Source organism: Phytophthora infestans, genomic scaffold (assembly GCF_000142945.1).
Source record: "Phytophthora infestans T30-4 supercont1.29 genomic scaffold, whole genome shotgun sequence".
Taxonomy (NCBI): Eukaryota; Oomycota; class Peronosporomycetes; order Peronosporales; family Peronosporaceae; genus Phytophthora; species Phytophthora infestans.
Genome location: NW_003303730.1, coordinates 886,159 through 895,074, shown reverse-complemented (window position 1 = coordinate 895,074; position 8,916 = coordinate 886,159).

The window sequence follows — 8,916 nt, the reverse complement described above, 5'->3', positions numbered from 1 at the left end:
GTCCTATTCAGTGAGATACTCGAATACAATTTCCTGTTATTTCGAAGCGGCCCAGATCGTACTTAAATGGTCGTAGTTCGTACCTAACTGGAGTCTCTCTTAAGGGAAGTCATAGCAGATTTGCGCTAGCGCTCATTCAAAGAGCCGCGAACGGAAATCTCGAGTAGAACGCACAATAACACCTGTTGCGGTGAGGCCGTAAATTACAGTAATTACAGTACATGTACTAAAATGTTCAGTGACCATAATTGAAGGAACACCAATTATGGTCACTGAACATTTTAGTACATGTACTGTAATTACTGTAATTTACGGCCCCCCAAAGAGGGCGCGGCGTTTGGGGGAGATTTATGCCGCGCGGCTTTTGAAGCCCCAACACCGGGCCCCAATCGCTGTCCCTATACCGCGAAACCTCTGATGAGCGGGGAGCCCCGCCCATGCCTGCGCTCCCACCTTGAGTTGCGGGGACTGTGCGCTGTGCGAAATTAGACCACAAAAAGAACCTCTATGAGAAAGGTCTCGCACCCATATCGCCACAAGTTTCACTTAAATTCAGGTTCACCGGCCTCTCTGGTACCTAAACCTGGAAATGGTGGCATTCTTGGAAAAAAAGTTTCGAAAGGGCCACTTTTTCGCGATGACTTACAAGCATTATCTGGAAACCTCGTGTATATATAATATAAGGTGCGACACTTAAAAAAACACTAGATATAAATCGAAGCTATCATGCACGAACAAGTTCTGGTGCTTCTGGAATTGATGGCACCCGTCGTAGTAGAGGGGGTCAATCTGTTATGCTTCACCAAGATTTGCTCAAAATGAAAATGGAGATGGTAGACACATACGTTGGGCCTGAAGATCGGAATATTCTTGCCAAAGAGAGAAATTGACATTGGGCAAAAATGTTGTTTTCTTCCTGAACATTTTTCAACAGCCGTACGCGTGACCGGTTTCGTATGGATGCTATCCGCTCTGAGTATCTCACTCAAATTGTCTGTTCTCGACTCGCCCCGGCTCGACAGACGGCCGACCCTGTATTGCCGCATATGCTCTTGGCATTTTTTTCTGTTTCTCTGTGCGCAAGGGGTGACTCTACAAAATACCGCTGACCGTTTCGGGGTGGGACCATCGACAGTGTCCCGAATTCTGAGGGAAGCTATCAAGGTCGTGTGTTGTGAGCTACAATCGCTGGTCTCGTTCCCTCCGTTTGAGACGTGCGCATCCCAATTTAAAGAGCAATGCGGTATTCCGCGAATAATAGGCTGTATTGATGGATCTTGCATACCAACCAAGTGCTAATGAGGATACGTATTACAATCGCAAGTGCTGGAACAGTATAGTATTACAAGCTGTTGTGGATTGGAGTGGTCAATTCTGTGATCTTGATTGCAAATGGCCGGGCCGCGTTGGCGACAGTAGGAGTGCTAAAGCACATTTTTTTCCCGAATTTGTGCTTTAGCACTCTCGTTCCCTGAAGTTTCTGCCGCTCAAAGGCAGTGACGATCGCAACAGAAAAAGGTAGCTATGCGAAGCTGCCTTTTTTTCTTCTTGGTGACTCGGGCTACCAGAATACGAACTACCTTGTGACGACATTCGAGTTGGCTGACACCGTTTGGGCAAAGCTAAAGAAGCGACTATGCCATCCCGGTATCGGGTAGAGTGTTCGTTTGGACAATTAAAGTGCTGTTGAAGGATTCTACTATAAGGCATTCAATTATATATCGAAATTGCGCCCGATATGGTTTATGCTCTATGCATTATTCAAAAGGTTTTGTGGACAGCAAAGCCACTACTGAATTTGATGACAATGAAGAGCGTCGACTACTAAAAGAATATCAAGATAAGTTTCCAGACCCAGAAACCAAAGTAGAAGGCTCGACTGTTGATAATCTTCGTGCTAAAAAAACGGCTTGTATTTCGTTGTGGTAGCGAAATGTAGTTGCTAAACGAATAAACCTTTATTTTAGCACTCAGCCAACATTAAAGTAATCAGCAAAGTTATATATATATATTTAGCACTCCTTTTAATACACCAAGAAAACACGTCACAGCAACATGTGTTCGGTGTGCTGGCGACGTCTCTCCTCTAGCTCCGCAGCATGCAATTTATTGGCCTGCGTAAGCGAAGCTTGTGAGCGCTCATCAAGAATTTCCCGCCGCCTGTCGTATTTGTCGGACCGCTTGCCCTTATTACGTTTCCGCCCGGTGTTGTGGGGATCCTTCGCGGCGTCCGGCTCCTCTTTACCAAACACATTACCACTTGATCGGTCTTGCACGTCCTGACCACTGAAGCGAGCTTCAGAAGCAAATGTAGCAACGAGAGGATCAGTGTCGGGTTTACGATCTAAAATTCCATTTAGTTCATCATAGATTCGCTCGGTAATTTCTGGACTACCTATGCGATGGGCAGCTCTATTAAAATAATTACAATAATAATAATAAGTGTGTTAAATTTAGTAAACAGCAAGTCATACCTGAGCTCCTTCATTTCTTTACGAGGGAGATCAAACCAATTCAGCTTTCCCGTGCTCTCTCTAGTTCTCTTTGCCATGACATCGCTTATAAAGCGGCACGTCTCCAACAAACCGGCCATTTTGTCCTTGATGACCTTCTTAGATCGCTTTGTTGTTGGTACTGCTTCCTTGTACGCATTGTAGAGGCGCTCGTTCTACTTTCCTGTCTTCTCACTTTTCTGACGACCGCCCTTAGCCACATCATGCCACGCATTTACTAGGGCCAGCGTTGTCTCGTCCGTCTAATTTCGCTGGAGGTTCTCGATTGCGAGCAGCAGAGCAGCTCCGCTGTCATCCGGTTCTCCGTCGAGCTGTGACTCGCCGTCAGAACGTATGCTCATCCGACAAATAGGGAGGATGTAGGTGTGGGTGCCTTCGTGGAGCAATTCGATATAACAAGTTCCAAGCTCCAGGGACCAAAATAGCTCCCTCTTACTCAGTCACTAAAGTGGGGTTATCTTCAAGCTTTTACTAGCGGCTCGAGGCTTATGTGAAGGCGAATTTCCCTTGAGCCTCGAAAATGTCACTTTTTTCCAGATTCGAAGTTCCAAGCCTTAGATGTAGCCCCACTGTATCCTAAGCGTCTAAGGCTAATTCTCACATTCGTAAAAACACTGGTCAGACCATACCACTTCCATAGATTCTTTGGCTCTTTCAAACAGCGCTTGAAATCGTCTTATCATGGGATTTTTCATAGTTACGCAGCTAACTACATGTAAAGCCAAGCTGCTCGCAAGTATGACTCTCTCGATAGTAGTTAACGCGGAAAATACCACGCCAGCCATGAGGTGGTCGGGCATCATTGCAGATATAGCCCAGACTACTGAGGAGAGAGTGTTCAAGTTTGACAGAATCCCTGGCTTTGGTATTGCCAGCTTAATGCTGGTGAAAGCACAGCTACAGCGTTGGCTCGCCTCAGGAAAATCGGCAGACGACGTGTTTAGCAAGATGAAGCTGACGTCCGTTAAGTGCAATGCGTTGGCAAATTCCAAATTTCAGGTATGGCTTACGTACGTTGGTGATTTTAAACCACGCGAGCGAAATCCGCGACCTCCGCGGTAACCTTTCACTACGGAGACGTTTGGCTTTCACGAAAGCTTAATGCTGGTATGGAGGATGAACACATGAAAGTGATCACCCTTAATCTATACGCGCAGAGGCTGAAGTGCTGGAAGAAAAAGACCCCCCCCCCCGCCGCGCTGGACGTCTTCGCCTTTATACTGATTGGCGAGCATAATTTGCTTACGAGTCCGCTCTTAACCCCTTAGTCCCCGGCCTAAATATGAGGGTATATTTTGACATCGTCCCAAATACATATATTAAGGAATTTGTTTGGGTTTTTAATTAAGTCCGGATGTCTTGGCGCGGGCTCGGGGTGGTAACAACGACATCATATGCAACTATGATGTATAAACAAACATAAGATATGCACTGTTTATTGATTAGCCTATATTTGTGTTGTTGCATACGTCCAGCAGCGGTGACTTCATTTATTATAGCCAATAACAAAAAAGATCAAGTGCCGTATCAATTGATTGCTCCTTGCATAAACATATACGACCTCACGTAGACGGCGCAACCACTACGCCTCCTCCTCCACCACTTCATCTTCTTCTTCGCTCGACCCCCCAGCACCAGCACCAGCACTTGCTCCGCTCTCGCCTACCTGCTGCCTGTGTCTCCGCTTCTTGCCTGGCCGCGACGCTGGCGGCTGTTCACGTGTCCTGTGCTCCTACAGTAGGTCGCGCGGAATGTCGTTGCCGTTGTTGCAATCAGCATGCGAAATGCTGAAGCACGTACTGACCCTGCCTTCACGCAGAACGTTGCATAGGTATTGACTAAATCAAAACGAGTTAGCCAAAGCTTATGGTAAGGGTACCAAGCGAGCTACGCACCGTTTGTTCCCGTTCGAGCACTCCGGGCAGAAGTATTTCGTAAACTTGCGAAACTTGACCTTGTAGAAGGCGCAGACTTTGCATGATCGGTGGCGTCGCTTAACACCCTGCTCGCAATCGACAGTATCTGGGTTTTCTTCTAAACAATGTCCGTCGATAGCTGACGATGCGCTTCCCTGTAGCTGTGTTGATACTGCTCTTGCCGGTGAGAGGGCAGCTCTATCTTGCGCAGATGTCGCTAGCTGTTCCAATACAGTCAAGCCCACCATAAGTTAGCTGTTATGTTGGAAGACGGCTGAAGCAGATGAGGTTATGTTGACTGGTCAACATTTGACTTACCTCAATCTCGTCAAACGCTTCGATTGAATCTACTGCCAGTAGCTGCTCCATCGATTCCTCGAAAGACATGGACTGTTTTGGCGGGCGCCTGCTGTTCACCTTTCGATAGTGTCGATGAACGATAAACGCGTTCACGAGCGCCATGTCCAGAAGCCCCATAAACAAAGTCTTGTAGTACTTGCATGTTTTGTAGCAACGTTGCACGCTGTAACGTCGCAGCCGGAGTTGATCATGGACGTCGCCTCCACCCATCCAGCAGTGGTAGTCGCGAACAAGCTCTGGAGCCGGCACCGGCGTCATTTCACCGTGGACGCGTCTTACTAAAATACAAATACAATTAATATTAACAACCAAATAGGAACCAAATGCATGTAGTACGTACTCACGGTGCCAGTTTGGCGGCTGCATCCACTTGAGAGTAGGTGCACCGGGTTACGGTCCATCCACATGGCAGCAGTTAGTTACGGAAATATCTTATTTTGAGCCAGCTTGATTGTACCTTGCGGCGGCACCAGTACCTCGCGCCTATTCACCTTTTTTTCTTTTTCGTAGTGATCACTCCAGCAGCGTAACCGCTATCCGTCTGTATCGTCCCCTTTAGATACATCCGATAATGAATCAGCTCCAGCGCCAGCTTGACCGACGTGTAGAAACGGTCGGTGACCACTTATCTCCATGGCGACGTCGGTGATGGAGATAAGAGAGCTTTCATGTTTCGAAGTACAGCCGCTTCTCCAGTGTATTCTTTGAAACAGGAGTACGTAGATGTGGCTTCGCCCCGCAATAAATCTCAATCCTAGCAGGCAAACACATCAACAGAGCCGAGTAAGTTAACACATCAACAGAGACGAGTAAGTTAAATTATGTTGTATCAGCCGTTGGGGCAGGATTATTATGTTGGACAAGTCAACATCAGTACTTGGGCAAAAAAACAAAGGCAAGCCGAAGCTTGCCTCACAGATACTTCATGCAGTACGCGGTCTTGGCACACGCAGCGACAAACACCTTCGACCCCCACTCGTGGGGCTTGTCCTTGTTGAAGATCCTCATGGGATTGTATCGCGAGCGCGAAGGCAGTGTTGCTTCATCGAAGCTGACAACTGGGGTAGCTCTGTATCCACGAGCGAATGTTCGCTGTAGCACGTCGAACACCGGTCAAATCTTCCACGCTCGGTCCGTACGGGTATGTGGCGTCTTGTTGCTCGAAACGTGTAGATATCCCACGATGTGAAAAAAAAACGATTCTTTCCCATCACGAGACTCAATCGGTTTGACGGTAGAACTCCGACTTTCTTCGTTGGCCAATGCGCTGCAATGCCTTATCGGATGGGGACCAACATACGTGCAATCAGCAATGCCATAACTTGAAGGACTTTGTAAGTTTGTATTTCTTCAACTGCTGTCCACCGCCGTCTGATCTCAGCAAGTTTTTCTTCCTCGCCACCACTACACTGTTGCTGTCTGCGAATTGAGCGAGCCCTCGTAGGGATTGACTGTGTTTGCTTTCGACAGCAATTTGGGACCAAATCTTCGGCGGCAGGAAAAAGAAGAGCAATGTCAGCGGATCGTCCCCAACGCGTAGCACGCTGTCACTCGGTCCGTATGGCCCATCATACAGCCCAGCATACGTTGGGTCTGGTCGAAATTTAGTCGCGTTTAGATACAAAACACAAGAACAAAACTATGTTAGGATTTATGTTAACTCAGAAACGAAACGAAAGGATTATGTTGGATTCGGCCAACATAACGTACCATACCCCCAGCCATCGGTACGCGTTGTAGTGATCAGTGGTGCGTTCTTCGCGCAGACAACCACGCCGTGTTAGGAAGCGCCTCGATGTCGTGGTCCAATTCTTCATCTGTCAGCTCTCCAATTTCCCAATCACCGTCCCAGCTATCGTCATCAGCATCCTCTTCGTCTTCAGGTTCCTCACGAAGCTCTGGGTCCTCATCAGAGTTGAGCCCGGTGCATTCATCAGCTCCTGCATCCATAAAGTTAGGGTCTGTATCAATGACACACGCAGGTACACCGTGCACAACGTCTGCTTCGTCGGCTTCGTCACCTTGCATTATCTGTTCGCCATGCATGACATATGTCGGATATTATGTTAGACGTGTTGTCAGCCACAACCCTTCTAAGTTGGATAAACGAACAAAACACACCGTGTCATCGTCACCGCTGTCTTCTTGTAGGAGAGCGCGACGACGCTCTCTTGTCGGCACTTGCGTACTACGCTTTCGTTTTTCAGCACTGTAATCAGTAGTAGCAAACGTGATACCAGACGGTTGGGCAGGCAGCGCAGTCTCAACGCTCAAAACCATGTCCGCGACGACTTCTGTCACCTCCGTCTCGTGGCCTGCTTCCACCTCCATTGCATCCGCTACCGCAGTTGTCTCTATCGTCTCCTTCGCTTCAGCAATCGTCTGGTTTCGCGAGCCCTCTTTTTAGCCCGGCGTGTCTGCAAGCTGAGCGCTTGCTGAAGGAATATACAGACCTTATACTGCGCCACCTCCATATCTGCCGTCGTGCACTTGGTAGCCTTCTTCCTTGTCGCCTTCTTCGCCTTCGTCTGCCCTGCTCCATCGCTGCTGCTCTTCTGCTCTGTCCGTCGAATGCGGCGCTCGTGACACTCACTTAATAGAGCCTCGCGACAGAGGCGACTTTCCTGCTCGGTGAGGTGTTGACGCGGTGCCTTGGGTGTCGGCGCAACCCTGTTGCTCTCGGCCGTCGTTTTGAAGCGTGAGGCAGTTGGTGGCTGGTGGCCACTCGCTCGATAGTGGGTGTGTACCGCTCTTTTTTAGCTCATTCAACCAAACTAAGCCTAAGCCTGTGCATGCGACCTTTTTACGCTCATATCAATGACTTCTTTCACTATAGCGGGGAGCGGGGGGATATGGACCGTTGCCCCATACAAAATTCAGGTATAAGTTTTGCTTATGTTGGACCTCCAACATAATATAAAAGGTGCAACAGAAGTGAATTAGGGTATACACCCCTTATGTTGGGAAGGTCCAACATAAAGGAACTAAGGGGATATCCCCCTGGCTCAAGTATGCGAAAGAGTTCATGGACACAACCCCGACAAGACGTCACCAATGACCACACTATGCATTGGCCTTGGCCACAGAGAGCTGGCAAAGGTGCTTCAGACCGGACTGAATGTTGATAGACCGAAGGACGTTGCCACAAAACTGAAGAACCAGCTATTCGCGGAGTGGGGCACAGAAGCGTGCACCCGACTCCCTATTTTAAGGTTGGCTACATCTATCATTCGACAGAAATTCCCCGAGTCTTTCGGATCCGATACACGAATTCTGGATTCAGTTTATGAATGAGTCAGGGGAGAAAACAACATTGTTCGATACGCTCAGGCGTCATTTTGATGATGGTGTCATAGTAGAAATGCTCGTCGATGCCAAGAGCGACCCGACCACAAAAGCTTTGGCTGAAAGTTTGGAATTACTGCTGCTTTCTACATGGCTTGAGTACAAGCTGAGCCCGTTGGGCGTTCTCCGTCGGAAGTACGTGAGATACTGCATTAGTACAAATGACTATTCAAAGGAAAGTGGTCAGTTGACGTTTAGCGCATCTAACCTTTTAATTTACGACTCTATCATGAGTAAGGAGCTTAATATTTATAGCACCGCTTTTTTTTTTTTTTTCATGAAAGTGGCTACATCTTTTTTTTTTACTACCATATCACAGTCACTCGGTTTTGCCATCGCCTCGCTGCCGTCGAAATCGATACGTTTCGAGTTTTTTACGCTGTTTTATTGCTCCTTCCGGTGATAATATCGATTGATTTCTGGGTGTTGAGTTTTAATCAGCCTGCCTTCATAGGGCACTTCATGGGGAGCTGTAAATGCTATTGCAACAAGTTTTGCAATGAGAGAACCTGCAGCAAGACAAGAAGTTATTAATACTGTATGCAGCAGAGGGTGCGTGTCAGACAAAGCGGTCAATCACTTGTCGTTGGTAGTGACCTCGGATCTTGGCCTCAAAAATCGGAGAAGGTCAGTGTCGTGGGCGTCAAGAGGCCAAACTATTGTGACTCAGTCAACAGCCGAGGCTGCATATTTTGCAGCATGTGAGGCATGCATGGAAGGACAAAGACTACGAAATGTGATTGGTCGAAGTGTTACAAAATAGGCAATACAATTCGCCAGAA